We start from the raw sequence: 25,769 nt of genomic DNA, 5'->3' as shown, positions 1-25,769 counted from the left end.
CTCTCTCTCTCTCTCAAAATAAATAGACAGACTTAAAAAAAAAAATTAGAGCTCCTAAGGGAAGAGGATTCTAACTGAAGTCAGATTTCTGGATTTAGGACCCGGATCATTAAAGCAGGGAAATCCCTGCCCCAGCCCAGTTCCCAGTGCATGCCAAGCCCCCACCAGGAGACCTGACTCTGCACAATTTTACTTATGGGCAGCAAAGGACAATCGTGATGCTATGTGTCCTGTGCCCAGGGGCGTACTTAACTTCCTGCTGCCCACCTCCCCCAGCCGCCCACCCCCGCTTCCTGCGATAACAAGGCCACATTCCCTCAATCCTAAAATGTTTACAGAACATCTCTGAAATCGGGATACACCTTACAGTCAATGCCACGTCAAAGTTTAATCAGCAGCAACATTTCTTTCCTAAGGACACAAAAAATAACAGTCCATCTTTTAATCAAAGGAGACTTAGATGCAATGAAATACTGTAGTAGTCCCTTCAGTATTGCAGACACACCCTGTCTGTCTGTCTGCACCCCAGGCCAGCCGGCCCCGCCCTCCTGGCTTGTCAGACTCTAGTCTGAGGACCTCTGGGCCCCATTCAGCTCTGTCTTCAACAGAGTCAGATTCAGCCACACTGAAAATGAACACAGCACAACCCAGATTCCTTCTGAGACCCCACCATGGCCCCACAGCTTTCTGGACCCATTTTCTGAGCTACCTTGGGACAAGAAAGACCCACTGAGAGGAAGCCACGGCCCTGTCCTTAATGCCGAGAAAAAGGGGGAGAGAAAATCCTCACCACTTTTTCGAGTAGGAAGAAATCAACTCCAGCCAACAACTGTCAGCTGGGAGATGAGAGTGAAGTAAAAAGAGAGGCCCCTGGGCTGGACAGAGTCAGGGCCTGCAAAATGCAGTCCCTTGTCCCCCACCTTAGCCAGGAGGAAGGCTGGCTTCTCTGTTTATAAACACTGTGACTGGTGCTTGTAAGGGGCATTTGTTTTGTATGTCCTTAGTGGCAGGGACTTATCAACTGATGGGGACACAGAGGAGGGTCCCAGAGCAGGTGCCCTGGAGAAGCCAGTGTGCCTGAGAGGCAGGGCACCATGACAATTACTTGTTTGCAAGCCCATGTGTTTGATAATAATATGCATTTAAGATATTGAGGCAGAGGGGCACCTGGGTGGCTCAGCTGGTTGAGCATCCAACTTCAGCTCAGGTCAGAGATCTCAAGGTTCCTGAGTTTGAGCCCCACAGTGGGCTCACTGCTGTCAGTTCAGACCCTGCTTCAGATCCTCTGTCTCCCTCTCTCCCTACCCCTCCCCACTTCTCTTTCAAAATTAAATAAATATTTTTATAAAAAGATACCAAAGCAGAACAGCTGAGGAAGTACGTATCATCGTCTCTCATTTAACAAATATTTTGGAGCACCTACTGTGTGCCAGGCCCTGCAAACAGACAACAGCATGGACACTGATCCCTGCCCTCATGGAGCCAACATTCTGAAGGCAGAAGACAGACCACAATTGAGAAACAGAACAGATATGGTAATGTCATAATCTGTGCAGAGGTGCTAAGTGCCAAGGAGAGAAATAAAGCAGGGAGGGGAACAAGGAGCCCTGCGGTCAGGTGCTGCAATTTTAAGGGTGGTCAGGAAGGCTCATTTTAGATGGCAGTAAGGTCAAGGAAAACTTTTCCAAAGTGATGTCTGGGCTGAGGTTTGAAACATGAACAGGAGCTCACCAAACAGAAGGGGTTAGAGAGAGGACCTTCCCAAGAGAGAGCAGGCATGCAAAAGTCCACAGGTCTGGAAGCTCAGGGCTCCTAGGGGAGCCACCAGGAGAAGCAGACCTGACCAGGTCATGGGGGTCCAGCATGCCAGGCTAAAGGAGTCTGAGCATCATCCAACAGGCCTGGGGAAACTTGAGGATCCGAAACTGAGAAGTGATGAGTTTTCTGTTTTCTGCTTTTAATAGGATCTGACAAGGACTGGGTATGAGAAAGTTCTGGAAAAATGCCAAACGGCATTCCCAAAGAACGTTCCACAGGGTACTCACACAAGTCCTAAGAACTCTACATGAAGGAAAGAGTCCCATTATCCAAACAGCTTTGGCAAAAGCAAAATATACATACATATACATGCACGTATACACCTGCATACCTGCAGGCTCATATTCCTTTTTTGGAAAATCACAATGCTGACCTGCGTGGTAAAGGACCTGAGAAGTCCTGCAGTAAATAAACTTGCAACTTTGGCCATACCAGCATTTTTCAAACTCACCTGACCACATGACTCTTTCATTTCTCTCTCCTCACACCCTCATAATACCCATGAACTTCTGGAGAAGCAGCAGATTGAGGAAAGAGCTGCTAATCAGTCCCCCTTTCCCAAGCTCGTCTCTTTTCCCATATGCAGCCCCCGCCCCCATCCTGTCCCTGGCTAGAGGCCCCATCTCTAGAACTCCTCAGCAGCAGCCCACTCTGCCTAGCCACCCGGCAGCCCCAGCCTACAGCAGGTGAACCCAGCACTCATGGTCACTCTCCGTGGGGATGGCATAATCCAAAACGGCAGATAATCCAAAAGCCATTTATTTTGGGCACGCTTAAGTGAGTTTATTTTTACTTCAGCCTTACCTTCCTAATTTGGCCTCACTCACCACATGCTAAAAAGAGCTTGCTTTTTCGAAACACACTGAGTGAAGAGGGGGAAGGGGACTCTGGGAGAGGCTTGGGGAAGCCGGCTGGGGAATTTCGTATGCACTGTGGCTAGTGTCTCTTTCCTCAACTGCATGTTGGAAAGACCTCCAGATTGGAAACCGTGCGGCTGATCTTATCCCTGGAAACAGTAGCCCCCAAAGAAAAATGAACAGAATGTGAGATTTGGTGCAAAAGGTGTGAACTTGAGGGTCACGCCCGCTGAGGTCTGAAGCCCTGTGTGGCAGATGTGGGGGGCTGGTCTGCCCATAACCCTCACCCTTTCCATGATGTGTCCAACTCCCAGCTGCCAGCACCTGTGTCTTTCTACCTGAGGGCTTCTCTGTACTGGAGTCACTTTGCTTGCCCTCATGGTGGGCCCAAAGTGCCGGGGAATCAGCACTCCCCAGCACAAGGGGTGTTCACCAATACCCCCCTCCCCACCTAGAGTAGGGTATAAATACCCCAGCCCACTCATCCTCTCAGGTGGCACAAATCTGAGACTACACTGAATCCCAGGGGTCCCCAGTGGAATTAGCTCAATTTGCCACCAGGGGTAAGTGACTTGAAAACCCAGCTTTTATTGGCTATGTTTCCTGCCCTGCCTTACATTCCTCCCTCCCTTCCTTTCCATCCTTCCATCCCCACCCACCAGTGTGCCCTAAGCCAACCTCCCAGATAAACTGCTGACACCCAAATCCTGGTCTCCAGGTCTGCTTCTGCTGGAACCCAAACTAAGAAACCCGGTGGGGGCACCTCCAGGCTGGGGCAGCTGGAAATGACGACTTAGCAAGGTCTGTCTGAGTGTCTGCTTTCCTCCCCCTCCATGAGAGAAGGTGCATAAACCTTCTGAGGCTTATGAAGGTCCCCATAGATGCTGAGTAAACCTCAGCCCTGGTTTCGTGTCTGCGCCAAAATCATTTATTCCAAGTCGAGCCTGGGAGGGTCACCTAGCAGACTTCATAGGGACTAAAATATCCACAAAGATTCAGAACCAAGGACAATGGCTGAGAGAAAAGATGCAGATTTCGGCTGTTAGGAGGCAGCCAAGGAAGCTTTAAACACACACATCTGATTTAATCTGTAGGCATGAAGGGATCACCTGATTTTTTACTTTATTTTTTAAAATTTATTACATTAAAAAAATTTTTTTTATGTTTATTCACTTTTGAGAGACAGAGAGAGACAGGGCACAAGTGGGGGAGGGGCACAGAGAGAAAGGGAGACACAGAACCTGAAGCAGACTCCCAGCTCTGAGCTGTCAGCCCAAGAGCCTAAAGGGGGGCTCAAACCCGCAAACTGTGAGATCATGACCTGAGCCGCAGTTCTGAGCCGAAGTCAGACGCTTAACCAACTAAGCCACACAGGTGCCCTGGGGATCACCTGATCTAATTGGCAGGCATCATGGTCATGCCACCTGTTTTCCTTATTAGGCAATAACCTGTCAAAGGGTTTCTCCCCCTAGCATCTTCCAGACGGTGGTCTTGCTGACCTCTCTCACCTACAGTTGCCACTCATGCACCCTACACGCTGGTCCTGGCCTGTTCCCACTCAAGTCTCTAGGTTCCTGCAGGACTACGGGGTGGCCAGGAGAGGCACAGTCTCCACTGAGTGACCGGGGATGAGCCTTGTTCACTGGGTCCTCTCGGGAAAACACCCGCAGGAGTCTGGAGCTCCTCATCTAAGAGCTGGGACCTAAGGACCCTGGGACTAGAAACACCATCTCCCGTGATGGGGTCTTCACTTCTTCCCCAACCGTTGTCATTGTATGGCTGCTTTGTGCCAGGCCCATTTCTGGGCACTTGGGATACACTGGGGTATAAACCAGAAAAAAAGTCCCTGCTCAGGCAGTACATACGCTCTAGATCTAGAAATCAGCCCCTGCGGGAAAGGACAGCTCTTTGACTGTGTCACCCAGGTACTGGGATGTAATAAGGAGCCATCTCCTCTCATTCCCCCTCTCATTCCCCCTCCCTCCCCACTGCCAGATTACAAGTGCCCCAAATCCCGGGCCTGAATCCATTCAACTGAATTGACACGTGGTCTTCAAAAGACCTGTCAAGTCAAAGACACACTACCAAGCGGTGAGAACCACGTTAGCCCTGCCCTGTGATGCAGCAGGGAATGAAGAAGTGGTTCTGAGTGGAGAACCAAGGTCTGCAAGACAGGGAAAGTTCAGGATGGGCTCCTAAAATGCACACCTCTCCACGAATCCAATCTCAGATGCTTAGGACAAAAATCACGCTGCTTCATGTGTGTTTCACACCAGGCAGGGCATTGGGCCCCACTCTCTGACACAGACCCTGGACAAGGGAAGGGGAGGTTCTTAAACCCCTTCCCACCTGTGGCAGCAACTTTGCATGTGGATTTCTCTGCTCATCTCGGGGCACCTTCATCCCAACCAGAATCTCCTGCCCAGGACGCCTCCCAACCACCTGAGCAGGTGCACTCACAGGAGCGCAGACTCATTTCAATATCAATCTGTGCAAAGCCTAATTAGTGAGGTCAGTCAGCCAGCTCTGCTCACACACACCGGCCAGCGGCACACACAGGATGGCAGGATATATGTGCGGCGGAGTTGGGAAGAACAGGTTATGGGATTAGCTGCACTTCAGGATTATCTCTGCTCCATTAGTGCGGACAATTGGGCGATGACAACAGAAATTGAATCAATCAAGGTCCACGAGCACTGAGAGGGAGCAAAGGCAGATCCGACCAGTCTTCCTCTTGTCTTCTGCCCCCATTTTGTAGACCCCTCATCTCCCGGCTGTCCCTTTTCCAAGGAGAAACGGGAGGTAAAGTACAAAGAGCCTCGCTTGGGCATCAGGCAACTTGGTTTCTACTATCAATCCCATCCTTAATTTGCTGTGTGACCTTGGGTCAATGCCTTACCCTCTCTGGGCCTCCGTTTCTTCATCTGTCAAATGACAGGGCTGGACTAGGTGATGGCAGGGGCAATGGTGAATGCAGACTGTGCACCATGAACTCAGCCTGGTGCTAAGATACCATTTTGTTCCCTGCGTTCTCCAGTGCCTGGCACATAGTTGGTGACCAATAAACTTTTTGTTCAGTCAACTCTTCCAACACCCCTATGAAACAAGTGTTGTTATAATCCCACTTTCCAGAGGGAAACACAGACACAGGGGAAGTGAGTGAATCAGAGTCTGGGCAGCCTGATTATACACTGGCATGCCCTACTCAGCTGCCCTCCCTGGATGATCTACTGAGTGCACATGTCAAACAGGGGCAGTGTCTTGGTCCGACACATTCCCGAGCACAGGCTAAGGCAAGCACTTAGTAAATGCTTGAGGACAGGCAGCTGGCATCATTTTCTGTCTTTCCCTGCTGGCTCCACAAGCCACCCTCTGTGAGCCTGCGAGACACAAGACTCTTCAGGATACACCCATCCATCCATTTAGTCTCTCCTTCCCCCAGTATGAGCACTGAGTGCCTGCTGTGTTCCAGGCTCTGAGGACGTGAAGCCAAGCAGGTCAGCCCTGGAAGGTTTACCATGTTACAGCACAGTGTGGTGAGCGTTACTCACTAGAGTAACTGGTGTCCCAGATGAGGCCAGGGAACAGGCAGGGTTAAGTGAAGGGGGGTGAGGGTATTACAGGCAGAAAGAGTGGAAGTGGAGAGCCCAGGAGGAGCAGAGCCCAGCACCCTCAGGGGGACTGCCCTGAGCAGTTCCAGAGGAACAGTAGCAGGATGCAGGTAGACGTGTAGGCAAGGCCTGACCACGGGGAACCAATCAGGGCACCAGTCAGGGCACTGGTACCACCTCTGCAGGGCAGGGGAGAGGGAAGGGAGCTTGCTTTCTGGGCAAGACTCAGCATTCTACATGTATTATCAATCTTATTCATTGCTATATTTTCAGTACTTAGGACAGGGTCTGACACATAGTAGGTGCTCAAGAGATATGCACTGTGTGAATGAATGCATTATTCTAATTCCCATAAGAGCCCTTGAAAAATAAGGAAACAGGTTCTGAGAGGTGAAATGACTCTCCATATGAATAAGCAGGGAGATGGGAATTCAAGCCTTGGTGTGGGTCCAAATCTGCCCACCCAACCCCCACCCACATTCATGTTCTTTGCCGAAAGACTTTCAAGTGCCTCCCAAAAAGGGGCAAGTATATTGCCCCATCCTTGGCTTTGGATCTGACCATGAGACTTGCTTTGGCCAACAGAATAAGATAGAATGATGTGTCAGCCTCAAGGCTGGGCGTTAAGAGACCTTAAAGTCCCTCTTGCCTTCTTGTGCTTCTGCCACTGCCATGACAAGACTGCACCTGGGCTAGCCCACAGGTCCACATGTAGGAAGAGAGACAGGGAGCAGAGTTACCCTGGCTGAGTCTCTCTGTCAAGCCCAGCTCAATGCCACTGCTTTCTGCCACTGGGTTTGAGTCTTTGTTACTCCGCAATAGCAGACAAATACAACAGGTCTGTTTTTATTTCAGGCAGAAAAGTGACACATTAATGGTGTCCAGATAGCACACAGGAGATGCAGGTAAATCTAGGGTGGGTAGGAAAGGCTTCCCAGAGGAGGAAACATTTGAACTGCGGCTAGGTGATGGGTAAGATATATCATTCATTCAAAACACACTAACTGAGCATATAGTGTGTGCCAAGTACTGTTCTGGGCACTGGGATTTTTCAGAGGAGAAGGGACAGAGAAGGGCATTCTAGGCAGAGGGAACAGCATACACAAAGGCTTGGCGGTCCTGGGAACAGTCTGGTGTACCTGCATAGAAAGGGACAGGTGAGGAGATGAGGTTCCAAGGGCAGGCGGGCCAGGTACAGGAGTTTGGGCCTTATGCTGAGGTGACAGAGACCCATGGCAGGATTTTAAGTAGTGTGGCAATGAGACGTGGCTTTGGCTTTAAGCCAGAACCCTCTGGTAGCCGCGAAAACGGTTAGCAGGAGGCAGGAAGGCCAGCCAGGAAGAGATGCTGCCACATTGCTGACTGATAGCCATGGTAATGGGATGGAGAAAGGAGTGCAGAGGAAGAGGGGCAGTTTTGGGTACGGGCTAAGGGGGAGGGGCAGGGATCATGCTTTGGTCTCCAGCCTGGGCAACCGGGTGGTTGTGGGAAAATGGGAGGAGGGTCAGTTGTGTGGGTAGGGGAGAAGGGAAAACCTGGGATCATGCTCGCACTGGAGGGACCCCCTTTCCTTGCCTCCTCTGCAGGGTTTGAGGCACACCCCGCCACCCAGCCTTCTGTCTGAGCCACCCAGAGGCACTTTGGACTTCCTGTCCTTTCACTCCTCACCCTCCTAAGAAGGTCCCTCGGTCACGGCTGTTCCTGTACTTTGTGCTGACACAGTGGTGCCGGCAAGGACGGGGGTCTCTGGAGGCTGGGGCAGGGTGGCCGCAGGAGCAGGAGGGGCAGGCAGTGGCCGCAGCTGAGCCTGCCCCCTCTGCCCATCCCTGGCCTGGTGTGACCAGGTCATCCAGGCAGATGCTTGGCCACCAGCTCAGAGCCCCCACTCCATCTCCCTTCCACCCCCCACCCCCAGGATGGAAAATCCTCAGAGGGTCAGGGCTCAGCCACCAGGGACCCAAGCATCCTGCCACATGCATGGAAGCCAACAGAGCAGAGAAGGGAGAAGGAATTAGAGAGGCAGTGAGGAGTGGAGGGCGGCAGGTAGGGAACCCACACCGAGGCTTTCGGAGATGTGGAGCCACTGCCCCTGGAGAGAGACAGAACTGGAGTCAGAGGGGACCTTGGAGCCAGAGGGAGGGGAGAGAGAGAAACAGGGGCAGTGGAAGTGCAAGTGCCCATGGAGGAGAGGGGGAGGGGAAGAATCGCCAAGACAGTGCTGAGACACTCACACCGCCAGGCAGCAGCTGTGACTGGGGGGCCCCTGCTGGGGGTGGAGCTGTTCAGAGGGGCGCAGAGGAGGACATCACCAAGACACCTTTCCCGGAGGGCGCCAGGCCCCCAACCAGGATCTCAGGCACCTGCGGGTGGAGGCTGGGGTGGCCAGAGAGAGGGGGCTGCTTTGACAATTTGAAATAAAATGGGCACAGTGTTCTAATACTAACAGCCTGTTATTAAAATCAAGTGCTATTTTGCAAAATGCATTTGCCAGGGAATCGCTAATTACAGGCAAGGCGCATTTCTGTGTGTTGGTGCCGATTAATCCTGAACGGTTTAAGCAGTCGAATTTTATACATATAATTATCATTCGAGATTCACAAAACAGCAACAAGATGCTCCGGGACTCTGCCCTTGAGGGACGTTGAGGCCGGGGTGTCATGGCAGGGAGGACAGGGTGCATAGAGGTGTCCAGACGGGGAGATTCAACTGTGTGCTGAATCAAGGGCGGGTTCACCTTGACCTGCCTCCTTTCAATTTCTCACATCAAGGAAGGAACAAAATAAAGACCCTGTTGGAGAGGGAAGGTCACCGCCTGGGGCTGGGGGAACCGGGGACTCAGCTCGCAAGGGGCCACTAGCAAAGCTCCCCCACTTTCCAGACAGAGCCCCACTGGGAGACGAAGGGGGCGTTCCATTCTCCCTGAGCCTAGGTTTTTCATCTGTGAAATGGGCTAGCAGAGGAGTATGTTGAGTATCTTGGGGACGAAGGCCACATCCCCTAAGACCGGAAGGAAAAGAGGGACTCTTCATGGGGTAGTGCAGTGCTACTCAGTCAATGGAGGCGCAGGAAAATCAAGGAGCCTCTAGAGCAGATGGGTCCTCCCGGTAGAGGGAGCCGTGGGAGGTGGGGGGTGGGGGCGGTCGCCAGCCTCAAGGCATGCTGGGAGATCCTGCTGGGGAGGAGGCTGAGGTAAGCCCACGGCTACAGAAAGAAACAAGGGAAAACTAAATGGTACCAGAGGGCCACCTGGCCAGTCTGCAAGGAGGGCGCAAGTCGGGCGGGGCCTAGAGGGTGCCCAGGAAGGTGAGTCAGGTGGGCAATGACCAAGGGAATCCGGTACTCCGAGAGGGAGCAGAGGGAGCCAAAAGGCTGAGTCCAGCCAATTTTGCCAGAAAAGAAGGCCAAAGGCGCCAGCCTGCCACCTGAAGCAGAGAATAGAGGTGTGTGAGCGTGTGCTCCCATGGGGAGTCAGATGAAACAGGGAGGTCCCGGCTGCACAGAGCCCTGGGAGGCCCACAGCCCCGTCCACCCGCCCTTCCCTCCCGCTTAAGCTGCGGTGACCCACTTCACCACCGGAAGCCGGGGTGCAAGCCAAGCAAGCCTGCCAGCAAGGGAGTCGTGTGAAGGTCATGTGTACCTGCGTCAGAATCCCTGGGCCCCTGGCCTTCACTGCTTTCGAGCTCTTGTGAGTGGGGCCCAGGAATCTTCTGGGCACGACACTCTGAAAACCACTGGCTTAGAAAGGTGGCAGCATCTATGGGGGAACCCACAGTATTTAGAGGAAACAGAATCCGGGGTGGGAGCCTAGGATGCTTTCCCTGAGCCCTGCCTCCTGTCTGCTTCTCTCAGCTTTGTGCAATGGGCGAGAAGTGTCCAGCATGGGGCCCCACTGAATGTGCGCATAATGGTCTGGAACCGACCAGGGGAGAGCAGGCACAGGATTGGGCTTGCCCTCTGAGCGACGTTAAGGAGACCAAGCCCGTCAAAGGGCACTAGGACCCGGCGAGTCTCTGCACGGATAACCTTTTAGGCACATTTTACCACTTTTGTTACTGTGCTACTTACTGCTTCAGAGGCTCCAAGGGCCTTTTGAAGGCCAGGGTGAACAAATGTGGTAAGATCTGTGAATGTAGCCTGGCACACAGTAGGTGCTCAATAAGTGCTCTGTATCTGGGATGTGAACCCCTCCTCATCCTCTCTCTGAATGGCCACTGAGGACTCTGACCCCCAGTTTTGCTTCTTCATGGAGCCCCTCGATGGCATCGCCCACTGAACTCTCCACCAGTGCATTTTACAAGGGCTCAGGAGGCACCCTAACCCTGGGCCTCAGCTCAGGTTAGGGAAGGACAATCATACGGAGTCACTGAACTGAGGCCACCTTCCCCGGCCCCCACCGCCTCCCTGTTTTTAGTGCTTTAAGTTACTGAAGGATCTTTGGGTGCTTTATCACCAATAGCCCTCAGGAGGAGTCAGCATAACAAGACTTTCTTTGACCAGAGACACTGAATAATAGTTCAGTCCGTGCAGCACCAGCTGTGTGCCATGCTGGGACCAGGCGCTGGAACGCAGCTAGGTTCTACCGCCGACCCTGTTTCCTGGAGCCACAGACAATCACATAACTGGGCCAAGCCCCTCTCACAACAGGGCAGGAATGCAAATCCCGTGGCCTTGAAGAAATTCGAATACCTTCTGTTTCCACAGACAGCATGGAAAGGTGAGTTGCCTGGCCCCAGGTCACAGAGCGGGTTAGACACAAACCGGGCCTCCAGGCTGCTCCTTCTCACTGCTCCCCTGCTGGGTTTGTGGTATAAAGGCTGTGACGGACCAGAAAAGGGGCTAGGAAGGTCAGCCCAAGTCCTGTGTCACTTCCCAGAAGTTCTAGGAAAATCACACACTGTTTTCCTCATAATTGTAAGTGATGGGTACAGGAAACCTGAGGATAACGTCCCCATTCACCTGTTTTCTTATCACACAGGAGAGAAAAAATTTTTTTAATAAAACCACCTCCAAACCTTGATATCCTAACCTGCCAAAAACACATGCAGATTTAAATACACAGCGGGGCGCCTGGGTGGCTCAGTCAGTTAAGCGTCTGACTTCGGCTCAGGTCATGATCTCGCGGTCCGTGAGTTCTAGCCCCGCGTCAGGCTCTGTGCTGACAGCTCAGAGCCTGGAGCCTGTTTCAGATTCTGGGTCTCCCTCTCTCTGACCCTCCCCTGTTCATGCTCTGTCTCTCTCTGTCTCACAAATAAATAAAGGTTAAAAAAAATTTAAATACACAGAAAAATCCTACTGGGGTCAACTCAGCCATTGTCCTGCCTCCAACAGGTGTCCCATTACAGGACAGATGAGCTGGTTGCCTTCTCCAGCCCACTCACTCCTCGGGTGTCTTGGTAACTGGCCTCACGGGTCAGCCTCCTCCCTCTCCCCCGAATGGAACCCCCAGCCTTACCACATGTAACGTCCTTGCAGCCCATTGCTCTCTTCGATTGTGAAGGAGGTGAAGTTTGGCCTCTGGTGCGCCCCTTCTGTGCCTTTTCCATCATTCTCAGGGGCCTGACTCTCACCCAGGCAGGGGACCAAGGCTCTTCTGCTCACCTTCTCTCTCCAGACCAGCCAGCCTTTAAACTATCTTTTCTTACCTAATGAAACGCCCTTTCTGTCAGTAAAAGAGTGTGGGGAGTCAGAGCACGGTGGGGGAAATACTGTCAGGGGCGAGGGGCTTCCAGGCGCCCTGAAATCGGGCATTGGCAGAGACTTGCCAACAAGCTCAGCCTGAGAATAGCAGTTCATCCTTCTCCTGAACCCCCCCTTCCCCCCACACCCAGGTGCTGCTCCAGGAAATGGAATCAGGAGGCAATGGTTCTAGAAGCTACAGCCTTTGTTCTTCTCTTTCCTGTGAGGAAGAGCCATAATGGCATCACAAAGTACTGCACTTGGGGTAAGGAGAACTGGGTTCTGACACAGTCCTGACACAGTGCCCGCATGGCTGTGTGACCTGAGGCAAGTCACTTCCCCTCTCTGGACTTCAGTTCACCATCTGTAAAATACAGGACTGGTGTAGATGGACTTCCAGATTTCTTCCGGTTCAGGCCACCCAGACTCTGATTCTGTGACAAGGCAAGGGCCCCAGCGAGGCTCCACAGCCCACCTCCAGGACGATGCTGGTGACTGGGGAGGGGGAGCTGAAGACAGGAGCGTTGCACAGGCCACCTCTTGCCAGTCTCTGAAAGCACCCAGAGCACAGGGGTGGCCCTGCTGCTGGCTGGCCCCACAAGGCAAATTACAGACTCTCAAGGGTGCCTATGACAAATGACAACTAAGTGGTTTGCTTTCCGTATGCAAATGAGGCCGCCAATTTACATTCATTTGCACCTGATGGGTGTCTGAAATGGATGCATTTGATTTGTGCCTGATCTGTAAATGTCTAATTTATTAATCAATAAAACGTCATGTACAGGCGTGAGGATCCCCAGTTCCAGCCGGCCTCCATATATATGTAAATAATGCCATCTCTCAATCTACTTGTTATGTAAATGTTAATATAAAACTGACAGAAAAATGCATCTGCACAACTTTATGAGCGGAGGGAACTGAGATTTACGAACGCTCACTGGCTTTTCCGGTGACTCCTTCCTCTTTCCACTTTTCCCTTATGCCAGTTGACCCATCTCACCTCCTCCAGGAAGACCACCTGCTCTCCCAGGCTTCCTACACTGTCAGACCTCCACCCAGAAGCCCTTGCTGTTACCTCCTGCACAGTCTTGGTTTTCTCTGGCCCTGGCCCTTTGCCCCCGAGACTGCCCCCTACTCTGCACTGCCTCCACCCGTCCTGCCCGCCATCTGTCTCCTCTCCATCTCTGTGTGTTAAAATTTACCCCTCCAAGGACCAGCTAAAAGTCACCATCTTAAACCCACAAGGATACTGAGCATGTAGGCACAAGGACCCTGCTGGGAAGAGGGAGGGATCGGGGCCCCAGGCCTCAAGATGCTCCTGGTTTAACAACAGCACTGTTTCCATTGCTGGAAGCCAGGCGCTGTTCTGAGCACTGCATGTAGAATGATCTCTGCATGGAGGATGCCCATGGTGCAGAGGAGGGAAACCAGCCTTCTTCAGAGAGGTCATCTACACGCAGGTGCAACGTGATGGAAAGGGGGCTTGAACCCAGGCAGTGTGGTCCAGGGTTAGTCTCAAAACCACAGTATGGCCGCCTTTTCCCAGGGAGCAGAAGGGGTCATTCCAAGCCATGGAAGCCAAATTAAAACCCTTTTATAGTACTCAAAGGGGCCACAAAACAAACCTTGGCAAAGACAGAATACAACAGCCTTCTCTAGCCTGTTCTCCCAGGAAGGCAGCTTGAGTGGATCTCATAACCAACTTGTCTTTAGCACACTTGTTCCTCACACTGGCTAGGGCTCTCTGCCCTGCTCCTGAGCCCACAGGGTCCCCCCCATCACAGCGTTTACTTTCCCCCATCTGACCTCTCCCGTCCATTATGAGGTCAAGGCCAGCTCTTCCCGTGTCATCAACAGCCCCCGGAGCACCCAGCCACTCTGAAGACGTGTTGAATGACTGGACCAGAAGATCCCTACCCAAGCTCCTGCTACTCCTCTTCTCCCTGCACACGACCGTGTCCTCAACCCCAGGCTTCAGGAACCACTCAGCCCATGCTTTACAGATGAAACCAATAAAATGTGATAGATGGGGACAAGAAGGGGACTAACACCCGCCAATGTTTATCCTGCACTAGGGGGTTGGCACATTGATACCCGGGACGTGAAAGCAGTGTTCCTAGCATCACATACTCAGGAGAGGGTACAGCCAGGTTCAAATCTAGGTCTGTCCAGCACCAGGTCCATCTGTAGACAGGATCAGTCAAGGCCTAGGCTGGGTGACCTGAAAAGGGCTGAGAAGGACATCCCCCGCCCCCATCTTCCCTAGCCATCATCCTCACTGCCTTATATCCCACCATTAAAGATCTGGGACTCCTCTCCCACAGGAATGATCTCTGAGAGCCCACACAGCCCCGAAGCAGGAATCAAAGGCAAGAACGCAGTCCAAGTGGTCTGCAGGTTGGCCCAGGTCCCTGTTCTATCAACAACAGCATTGGGTTTTGTGTTGTTGGCAAGGAGGGGCTGCAGGAAGGGGAGGTGAGCACAGTTCTGATGAAGGCCATGTATCTCCATCAAGAGGAAAAAAAAAACAAACTTTCATTCAATGTTTTGTCTTCGATGCTCTGTTCCGCTGAGGGCGTAAACTTGGATTTGTCAGCAGAAACTCAGGGAGACAAGGCTGTGACACCAGTGGTGGCTAAGGAAAGGACCCCTGTGTGCAGGACCAGTTATAGCTGGTCTGCAGCACTTTTAGGAATTCCTTTGGAAAATGGGTATTTCACTCGTCCTTAAAAGTAAAATGAAAGTTGACCTCCTCTGTACCGGAAAGCAGTTCTCTAGAAGCTGCCTGAAGGAAAGGTCTAGAAGTACAATCAAGCTAAGGCTTACTTTTCCAGCCTCTTGTCCACCAACGCAATATTCCAGAACAGCCCAAGGTATGAATATGGGAGAAAAATGAAAAGAAAGACGCCAACAGCCATTGATGTTTATTCTAAACCAGAGGGATGCAAATTTCATTTTATTTGATTGGCCCCATCATCTATGAGGTGATATACTGTTATGCACAGGGAGATAAAGAGGCTCAGAGAGGTTAAGAAATTTATCTACAGCCACACAGCTAGCAAATAGCAAAGTCAGAATTTGAAATCAGATCTTTCTAACCATAAAACTGGACTCTTTCCAGGACCCGGAGCCTCCAGTTACGGAAGGAAAAGGTCTGAGCCACTACAGATGATGTGCCAACCTGAAATAAGAATAGGAAGCTCGATTTCCAGATGATTTAGAAAGAGAACTAATATACACCTGGCTGCAGACACAGTGAATATGTAAGTGATTAAAGAGAAATGTGCCATATTGTACTTGAGAAGAGTTTGAAGATCTTATGCTATAAATTATTCTACCCATTAATGATTGCTTAATGATGCTATTTTTAAATTAATTAAAACAAAAACACCTTAGGGCATTTGAAACTACATAGTTAGAGTCTAGATTTTGGGCCAGGTCCAGTTTGTAGTCTGGGTCATATAAAGGAGATCGAGGAACCTTCGGCCCACCAGGCATAATGATAATCGTAACTATAATAGCTACCATATGCGGTTAATAACTGCAAGTGTTTTAAACACATGAGCTCATAATCCTATGGAGTGACTGTTGTTCCCATCCATGGAGGAGAAAATGGGAGTCTCAGAGAGGTGCCTGCCCAGCCCAAGGTCACACAGCTGGTTAGGACGAAAGCTGGGATGGAAATCCAGTCTTCTCTCGTGCCAGATCTCAAATAACCCCTACATCATATCCTAGCTTTTTAAAGAAATTTTCAAAAAAGAGTTATCTTAAAGGACACCTTTAATTTCCCATTGCCAACCCTTAAGCTCGAATATGACAAAGATCCCCGGTGGCATCTCCAGCCCCATCTGGCCAAGGTGGAGCCGCCCAGGGGCACCAGGCAGAGCAGGCAAATGCAGGGAGGCATAGAAGCACAGGGACCCCTGACGCGCTGTGGTCATGGGAACCAGCAGGCAGGCGCACCTTTCCCAGCCCTTCAAGGCAGAAGTGAGGAGGAAGCTGGACTAGATGACTCTAAACTTTTTTTTCAATGTTTATTTAGCTTTGAGAGAGAGAGGGAGAGAGAGAGGGAACACACGCACATGTGCTCGGGGGAGGGAGAAGGAAGGGAGGGGGGCAGGGAGGCAGAGGAGGGAGGAGGAGGGGGGCAGAGGAGCAGAGGAAGGGAGGGACAGGCGGACAGAAGTAGGGTGCAGAGGATCCGAGGCAGGCTGTGTGCTGACAGCAGAGAGCCTGATGCGGTGCTGGAACCTTCGAACTGTGATATCATGACCTGAGCCGAAGTTGGACACTCAGCTGACTGAGTCACCCAGGCACCCCTGGGCTGGTTGACTCTGGTGCTCAGATCCTGGGAGACCAGGCTTCTGTCTACCTTGCTTTGTCTGGGAACTCCTCTGGGGGGAAGGAGATGCCTCCCATCTGTCCTGCTGCTGCTATACTGGGGGGCCAGTGTGGAACCCCACCAAAGAGGCACAGCTCACTCCAGAGGCTGAGGGCCCTGGGCTCACAGTCTTCCAAGGGGCAGGCAGGATCTTCTGAGCTGTCCGATCCTCTCTGCAGGAATTCTCCCCTGTGGATCCTCCAGGAAGCCTCCTAAAATGGTTATCCAACCAGTTGCACCCCTACCTCCATTCCCACCGCCTCCAGGATATATTCTGGGCTTAGTTCATTTGCGTGTCTGGGGAAGGCACTGCATGGATGGCTCTTGCTCCTCCAGTAAGCAGGGGCTCCCCGTGGGCATACACCTGCTAATTTGTCTTGATTTTCCCTCTCCCCTTTTTCTTTTTTCCAGACCTCAGGGATGTTCTCAGGATGGAAAATAAAAGATGCTGAGGTCACTGCCCTTTCTATCTATTTTAGAAAAAGAAAAAAAGTGTGAACTTAATGATGAAATTATTTGCAGTGCTCTGAAGGGTGGATGGCAGAGCAGAGCAACTCTGAAGGCACTGAAAAGAGGTGGGAAGTCAGTTGGCACTTCAAAGGACCCCAGGACCTTTGCACAACCCTGGGCAGAAGAGAATGGAAAGTTCCAATTGTGACAGAAACAGAAATTCCCACATCAGTGTGAGGTGGGGGCTCAGGGTCAGATTTATGGCAGTGGAAATAAAATAAAGCATGATATTTATTGCCCCCCTACATTTGTGCGCCCAGCTATCCACATTTTTTTTCCCGGAGTTGGTCAATGTGGGCTTAAGGGAAATGTAACTCATTTTAATATTTGCTTAAACCAAATGGAATATAGAAAGGAAATAAATCTGCTGCCAAGCCATCAAGTTGTACATTTTAAACCCAAAATAAAGGGCCTGATGGATTTACATTATACATAGTTTCTGCCCCTGCTCTCTGTGTTCACCTTGCTAATGATATTTCATGAAAGGTGGTGGAGAGTTTGAGCTGTCTGGGCTCCACTCCCAGCTCTGCCACTTACTAGCTGAGTGACTCTGGGTCAGGTAGTGAACCTCTCTCTGCTTCAATATCCCCAGCCATAAAATGGGAGTAATAATTGGATGCACCCCACGGGGGAGATGTGACAATTTGATCAGATCACCTATGTGCACGCGTGGCCCGGTGCCTGGCACGCAGTGAGTTTCAATACAGGGTAGCTATTATTATTACTCTAATTCGAAGTATTCTTATTATTTTTATGAACTTCCTAATTTCATGCCACAGATACCCTGAAGAGAAGCATAGATTTTCATTTGCTTACAAATCTTCCCTTATTTCCCTGGTTAGAAGTTACATATGGTCCCTATGGGTGAATGTGACAGGCCACATACTTGCTGTAACATGAGGAACTAGCAGGCCCAGGGGTAGTTGATACAGAAGGAACTCAAGCAAAGATGGTCTCTCTCTATGGGGTGCCAGCTGCCTGCTCCACCCGGACCCTGGACTCCGGGCCACCTGAACATAAACCCCCAGCCCGTGCAGGGAAGCGTCCCCTTTCTTTACCTGCCCCTGTGGCTTACACAGACAGGTGGAGTCTAACAGGGATGAATGTGAAGTTCTACATTTGGGGTGCAACAATAAAGTGCACGAGAACAGGACAGGGGAGCCCTGGCTCAGGAGCAGTTCTGGAAATGAAAAAGGGCCCCCATTAATGTGGGGGCTGAGGGCAGGCAGTGAGGTTTGGAACAGCAGATGGGGACTGGACAGTAATGTGGTATGAGAGGAAAGTCCTGGAAGAAGGTGGTGGAGATGATGGTCACAATGAGGATGCTTGGCCTCTCTGCAACATGTGACCTTGACATTGACCATGCTCTCCATGAAACCTCCTCTGAGGTTTTATCCTCTCCTTCTGACCACCCCTCTGCTCGCCCCTGAACCCTGGTGCCCCCAGGACCCCACCCTCTACCGGCTGTTCTATTACTGTCTGTACTCCGCCTGGGGGACCTGCTCACCCGGCCCTAGCCCCAGTGCACACTCCCGGTACCCCATTCACATCTGCTCCTGACTGCCCGCACCACCCCAAACCCAGCCGGACCCCCACCAAATTCCCTTCTGCTTCCTCCCCTGCTGCTACCTCTGAGTTCCCAGCATGGGTTACTGTCACCACTGTTTGCAAGGTTGCTCCAAACCTCACTCCTTTTGGGGAGGTGGGCAGAGAGGGGAATGTTTGTTAAAATATAAGACACATAGAGGAAAGTCCACATATCACAAGCTCAACAAATTTGCCCAAATAAACACATACAGGGAACCGGCACTCAGAACCAGACACAGAACCACCCCCACCCCCACTAGAGGCCCCTCTTGCCCCTGCCCAGTCCCTCCCACAAAGGTAGCTACTATGTGGACCTCTGATCTGGCATCTGTTTCTGTAATTTACACAAATGGAAGCCCGCAGTCTGTATTCTCTCCTGTCTGGCTTTTTTCCTGTGTCAGGAGGCTGCATCCATGAGAGTCTCACACAGGGTGCGATGCAACTTCAGACTGTCCCTGCTTTGCCGTCCAGTATCCTGCCCGCTGCTGGCGAGCATTTGGATGCTTTCCACTTGGGGCCATATTGTGAAGACCGGGGGCTGCCAGAGAACATCCAAGAACACATCTTTTGGGCGCGTTTCTGTGGCGTGTGCAGCGAGGCAGGAGCTCCCAGGGCCCAGGTGTGGGCAGATAGACGGCTGCCGTCAATTCTGCCGGTGGATTTCTGAGGGTCTATCCCAGCAAATCCTTCCTCCAGCCGCACAGAACTGCAGTCACCCTTGGAGCTGTGTTTGGCTCCTCCCTCCTCCCTGCTCTCCAAGGAGCATTTACAGTTGTCTTCTCTGTGCCTTAGTTTTTTGTTGGTTTGTTCATGAGACTGCTTCTCAGGCACTTCTGGTCCTGCTGGTTCTACCCGTGCAGTTGAATTTTAATCCCTCCCCTCCTCTCCAGCCCCACTGTCTGTGCCTTACACCTGCCCTCCTCGTGTCCTGTCGGGGCCATCACCTATCATAAGCTTCCTTAGGAGCCTGTTCCAGCCACCCTCCCCCACTGGATCCTCCACGGCTCAGTAGGATCCTTCACACACACCCATCAGGGCCACTTTCTGCTCCAGAACCCATAGCCTCCACTCCCCAACCCCCGCCCCAGGGGCCTAAAGCCAAGTCACCAAGCCCAAGTCTGGGAACACATTGAGGACAGGGACATGTCTCTCTGAACAGCACCCGAGAGGCTCCTGCCACATATCTGTGCTTATACACCTGGGACGATCCAGTTCGCATTCTGGCCCCACCTACCTTTCCGATCGCAGCCCCTGAAGGCCCCTCAGAAGCCCACGCCAGTGGTAGCTGCCCACGGTGCATCTAAGTTGTTGCTCAAGTGTTAGTGTCCACCAGGCATTTGGGAAGTGCCTTCCCCTGTGCCTGAAATTCTTTCCCCACTATGTGACAGTTTTAGGCAGGGGGACATCCAGTCCTACTTGGGGTCAACAGATCCCAAAGGTGGTGGGATTGGACCCCTGGTTCACGGCAGCTCACCATGTTCACTCAAGAGTGGAATAAGACTGCCTCGTATTCACTCCCAAGCGGCTACGAGGGAGGGACTGGGCCACTGCCAGGCGCAATCATCCTAATATGACTGATTTAGAGTCTGTGCCCGCATCCTGCAGGACAGAAGCTGACACACACCCCCTCAAGACATCCAAGTGGCCACAGGTACATAAAGATGCCTGCCTGCCACCAAAGGGCCAGTTTGGGCTTTTTTCCAAGAGCCCAAGAGGATCCTCACTCTGTTCAGACAGTCTCATAGGCCCTTGGGGGACCCGAGTGGTTTCCAAGGGCCAGGAAAGCTGGCCTTCAGCTTTGCCACCAAGCCTTCAGCTCTGTGGAGCCATCAGGCTTATATTCTTATGTTATAGTAAGTATCCAGTGGTCAGAGTTCCTCATGGAAACCATGAACTTCAATGCTATCTTTTGACATTTGGTTGCCATTTATTATGTTATAGGCCTGCCACACAGGCTTTATCTCTTAATGTAAGAACCCTAGGAGATATAAACCGTCATTCTCATTTCATAGATGAACAACAGGCACAGAGAGGTTAAGTTACCCGCCCAAAGGCACACAGCTAGGAAGTGGCACAGCGAGAGATGGAATCCACGTTGTTTGATGCAAAACCTATCCTACTGCCACTGCCTCTGCCCACTCTGCCTACGGAAATCCAGCACCTCCTCCAAGATGCCTCATTATTCCCTACAAAGCAGTTCCGGATTTCCCAGTCAGAATTAATTAATCTCTCCTCCGTGCACTTCATCTGAACTTTTATTATAGTAATTATAGCAGCCTGACTTTTATTATGATCGTTATTTACACGTCTGCCTCTCCAACGGGGCTGGGAGCTCATTAAGGGCGGAACCCTGTCAATTTTGTACCTTGAGCCCCAGGCAGGTGGGTGTTGAGCACAACACAGGTATAGTAATAGCAAGACAACAATGAAGGCCTCCTGTCTTTAGGCTTAATACAGTCCTTGGCTTAATTCACCTGGACTGCAGGTCAAGTACCACAAGATGACAGGCTGCCTAAGGTTGTAAAAATGCAACAGAATGTGTAAAGGTCTTCAGTGGCAGAGACTTGAACTCCCTCAGGCTGAGGACATTCCTCAGCCTAGAGACCATTCACTAGGTTCATCCAGTGGGTCTCCACCTGGTTTTGTTCAGTCTCAATCTCTCAGTCTCTCCCAATCCTCCCCTCCTTCTCCTCCTTTTCTCCATCGCCTTGTCCTTTCTTTCTCGTTCCCTTAACTGGACAAAATACAAAATCCAGAACCAAAATACATTTTCTATTACTTGTTGTACCAACTGAATTTTTTTTATCTGTTCCCTGCTCTAAAAAGTATGTGAGTGGGATGTTTTCTACTTTACTGCTCTCTTGCTTGAAACACACACACACACACACACACACACACACACACATGCACTCAGGGAGAGAGATCAGATTTCCTTTTCCTTAAAGGACTCTCAGATAATCTTTTCTGTCACTTACTATTGATAGAAAAAAATCCCTGGGCTCCCACCCCTCACCCCCACTGAAGCCAGGCACAGCTCCCTGGCCTCTGGCTGGCCAGCCAGCCCACACCAAAGGCCCAGGAGCAGATCACAGAACATCCCTTCGTGGGACAAAAAATAAAGGCAGACACAGCCTTTAGATGCAGGGACCTGACATCCTGACAGAGCAGGCTTGGCGAACAAACAGTGCATCTGCAAAAAAAAATGGGTTGCAAAAATCACGAGGATGAAAGGGGGTATCGGAAGCCGGGTGTGGTGCTCAGAGTGGCCTGGATTGAGGAAGGAGAGAAGAAAGGAGAGAGAAGCAAAGGTAGATGCAGGAGTGGCAAGGCAGAATTATACTAATATTACTACATTAATGCGATGAATACCCACATTCACTGGGCACTTAGAATTTGACAGGCGCAGCTTAATGTATGGACTAGCTCATTGAATTCTCCTGTCGTAAGTATTCTTTACAGCTATTATCCCCATGTTCCAGATGAGAAAATGGAGGCACAGAGGGACCAAGGAGCACCCCCCCCCCATGGTAACAGAGCTGGTAAATGGTGGGCCAGGCAGTCTGAACTGCACAGCCTGTGCTCAGACCACTTTCCAAAACTTCAAGAGGACTGGGAACCCTGGAGCCCAGTCTTAGCTCTGTTACCTGGTCCCTAGGGCCCCTGGGTAAGTCACGTGAAATGGGCAGGCTCTGAAGCCAACTATGTAACTTCCCCATGCCTCGGTTTCCCCTCCTGGAAAGCGAGCTTCATAATTACAGATACTTCATAAAGATTTTGTGAGAATTTACTGACAGGGTACATGTAAAGAGCTTAGGACAGTGCCTGGGCTGAGTAAGAGCCTAGGATACATTGAGAATTGCTATTGCTATTGTCTGCACTCCCCTCTGTGGTCACTGTCTTTGGGCCCCTGGACACAGGCTATGGTCCACCTTGCTGGGTCAGTCTGAGGAGGGGAAAAGGAAGGGACAATTCTACTCTCAGGCAAGAACAAGATAGATGCTACCCACTGAGTACTTACCAAGAGGGTGCCCTGTACGTGTCTTCTAAAAATTCCTGGGCTAGAGGTACCATCATCCCATTTCACAGATGGGGTATGGGGTACCTGAGGCTTGGGGCGATGAAGCAACTTACCCAAGGCCCATTATGGAAAACGGCCAGGCTGGGATTTGAACCAAGGTCTGTCTGACTCCAAAGCTCAGGTTTCTTTCTTTCTTTTTTTTTTTAATGTTTATTTATTTTGAGAGAGAGACACACACACAGAGCATGAGCAGGGGAGGGGTAGAGAGAGAGGGAGACAGAATCCGAAGCAGACTCCAGGCTCTGAGCTGCCAGCACAGAGCCCGACGTGGGGCTTGAACTCACGAACCGCGAGATCATGACCTGAGCCCAAGTTGGACATTCAACCAACTGAGATACCCGGGTGCCCCATCCCAGGTTTCTAGTTACCACTCTGGTCCCTTGGGGAGCCACAGACCAGGTCTTGGGGCTCAGAGTCTCCCCAGAAAGCAAGATGGGGCCAAAAGAAAGGAGGCTCAATGCTGTTGCCTTGTTCTGTGGTCATAAACAAACCTCTCGATGTCTCTGAGTCTCGGCCACCTTGCCTGCCTGTCAAATGAGATGATGGAAGCAAATGCCCTTTGGGACGCATTCGAAGCATTTACAACCAGGCTGCATGATTAGTGTCATTATCATTATCATGACTATTATGACTGTCCACCCAGAGTAATAGGCGGGCAGCTGTGTCCTGACTGCTCAGGAACCGCTTAGGGCAGCCTGAAAGCCAGGCTGTGACCTGGACCCAAAGTTCCAAAGAGGAGACAGGGACAGGGCCCCGACCATCCCTGCCACTGCCCTGGAGCCCCGGGAGAACAGGAGCCGCCTGAGGTCAGGAAACATGCCACTGCAGCCCAGGAGATTTGGGCTCTGATGGGCATGGCTCCATTATCCACTTGGACCTGCCCTCCCCCCATCTGGTCACCCCCTTAGCGTGTGTCAGGAGTGTGAGTGTGGTGCCGTCCTCCTGCTCTCCCGCAGACTCACTCTGAGCACTGTTACTCAGCACAGCTAGAGGTGCAGACCAGGAGGGGGCGGGGAGGGGAGGTTGCTGATTAGGCATCAGAATTCTGATTATACCCTGCTCATCACTGGACGCAATGTTGCCAGGGAGTGCAGAGAACCCACGTCTGTCGAAGCTTCGTGCACAATGCAGAAGAAAAATAATTCGATTAGGGAAAGAGGACAAGAAAGACAAGGAGAAGGAGGGTGACCTGGTTTTGCAGCTGGCTCAGCGATGTAGAAACAGACGGGTCTGGCCGAGTAGGGATGGTAGAAATACACTGTGGAGGCCCAGGATGGAGGGGTCAGGTGAGGAGATGGAAATAAAGGAGCCAGCTGCATGTGACCAGTCATGGGAGGCTTCTCTTCAAGCAAGGCAAAGCAGGCAAGAGACCTGGGAAGGCTCACAGGGAAGAGCGGAGAAGCCCGGGCAAGAGTCTAGAGAGTCAGGTCCTTCAAGAACTGCCAGTCTGAGGGAAGAGACACAGCCCTGCCCTCGGGAGCCTCAGTCTGAGGGGAGACGCAGCCCTGCCTTCGGGAGCCTCAGTCTGAGGGGGGAGACGCAGCCCTGCCCTCCGGAGCCTCAGTCTGGGGGGGGAGACACAGCCCTGGTGTCAGGGAGCCCCAGTCTGAAGAGGGAGAAATAGCTTCTACTTTCATGGAGCCTGTGGTCAGAGAGAAGATTCAGAGTCACTGCCTTCCTCTAAGAGAAACCCAGGAAACCTCCTCTAAGTAACCCAGTTACATACAGGTTAACTGTTCCCCAAGGTCCAAGCGTGACCTTCTGTGTGTCCAGAACTAAACAGAATGAGGACCTGGGAGCAGATGGATTTTTCCCCAGCTCCACTGAGTTACGTAAATGAAAGGACAGGCCAAGAGTGAGGAGACTGAGGGCTGGGTCCACAGTGGCAACATGGAAGAACAGGGAGGATGGGGAGGGGCATGGTGTTGGCTGGGAAGCCCCAGGGATATAGGTAAACACTGGGGAAACTCAAGACCTGTCCCAGGGGGGCAGGAGGGTTGGCCTGGTGCAGTTCTGTCCAGATTGCTGTTCCCACCGCAGAGCCAGGAGGCATCCCATAAGAAATCCCACCAGACAGAGAGCAGCTCGGAGGCCAGGGACCCAGACTGGGTGGAGTCTCTGAGCCTGTGAATCTCACCTCATCCCTAGGCAAAGGGGATAAAGGCACAACGACTACTGTTAGTATAAAGGCATCATTTGTTGAGTACTTATCACGCACCAGGCCCTGGTTCACGGCATTACATGTCCAAACTCAAACCTTACGACACTAGGAGGGAGGTATTATCATTATTCCCATTTCCCAGATGAGGAACCTGAGGCACAGAGTTTAAAACAGGCTATGATGATGAAGCCAGTACATAGGAGGGTTAGGGTCTCTGGACCCATGAGATCTGACATGGTGGTTTTTCAATCTCTGTTTAATGGCTTCCAAGGTTTCGGAGCTCACTACTGTAAAAGACTGCTATTGCTAGAGAACCTTCTAGCATAATCTGAAGCACGCAGGAGAGGCAGATCACCCTAGATATACAAGGTTCGTGAGGTAGTAACCAGAACACTGAGAACAGTGTCTGGCACATAGTAGGTCTTTAGGAATATCTATGGAATGAATCCAGTAGGATCCAGTAGAATCATTCCCTGGCCACACATCCCCTCACTCGTGGGCCACAGCCAGAGACTCCACACACATGTCACAACCAAATGTGATTTGAAAGAGCCTCAGGAGTGGAAACCCGAACAAGGAAACTCCCAACTCCCAAGGAGCAAGTGCCATGGGCACTGAGGGAGCTGCCAGTGAAGCTGAGAACCTCCTCCTCCAGGAAGCATCTCTGACCACTCCAGCCCCGATTAGACTCCCACTGTCTTCACCTCTCAGCAAGTGCCATGGGCACTGAGGGAGCTGCCAGTGGAGCTGAGAACCTCCTCCTCCAGGAAGCATCTCTGACCACTCCAGCCCCGATTAGACTCCCACTGTCTTCACCTCTCCCCTGCTCCTGAGCCATACATGGTGGGGTTGCTTTCTGTCTCTGGGGGTAGTCCGCCTCTCCATTTGACCACAAGCTCCACTGGGGGGCAGAGACCTGGCACCATGGCCCCAAAAAGCCTTGGCCAGACCCCAAAGCCTTGGCCCAGAATTGGGAACAAGGGAGATCTCCTCAGTGTTGAAGATGGATGGACATCAAAAGTCGTGGGGCGGAGGCCAGGGCACCCTACCCACCCCAACTCCTTCCACCCTCCAGCTGCAAATATGAGAC

The 25,769-nt window shown here is 51.6% G+C and overlaps 1 protein-coding gene and 1 long non-coding RNA gene across 2 annotated transcripts in view; one reads left to right on the top strand and one right to left on the bottom strand.

Annotated features, from left to right (window-relative positions):
- LRFN2 (leucine rich repeat and fibronectin type III domain containing 2) overlaps positions 1–25,769 on the bottom strand; it is a 179,086-nt gene that overhangs the window by 105,146 nt on the left and 48,171 nt on the right. The gene's annotated exons all lie outside the window — the stretch shown is intronic.
- LOC113598874 (uncharacterized) lies at positions 13,995–17,287 on the top strand. The gene is made up of 3 exons (XR_003419629.2): positions 13,995–14,112; positions 15,084–15,225; positions 16,755–17,287. It is a non-coding gene; the product is annotated as an uncharacterized LOC113598874 (long non-coding RNA).

Source organism: Acinonyx jubatus, chromosome B2 (assembly GCF_027475565.1).
Source record: "Acinonyx jubatus isolate Ajub_Pintada_27869175 chromosome B2, VMU_Ajub_asm_v1.0, whole genome shotgun sequence".
In the NCBI taxonomy this organism is placed as follows: domain Eukaryota; kingdom Metazoa; phylum Chordata; class Mammalia; order Carnivora; family Felidae; genus Acinonyx; species Acinonyx jubatus.
Note: the sequence above shows the minus strand (reverse complement) of the source record. Positions and strands in the feature narration are given on the sequence as shown.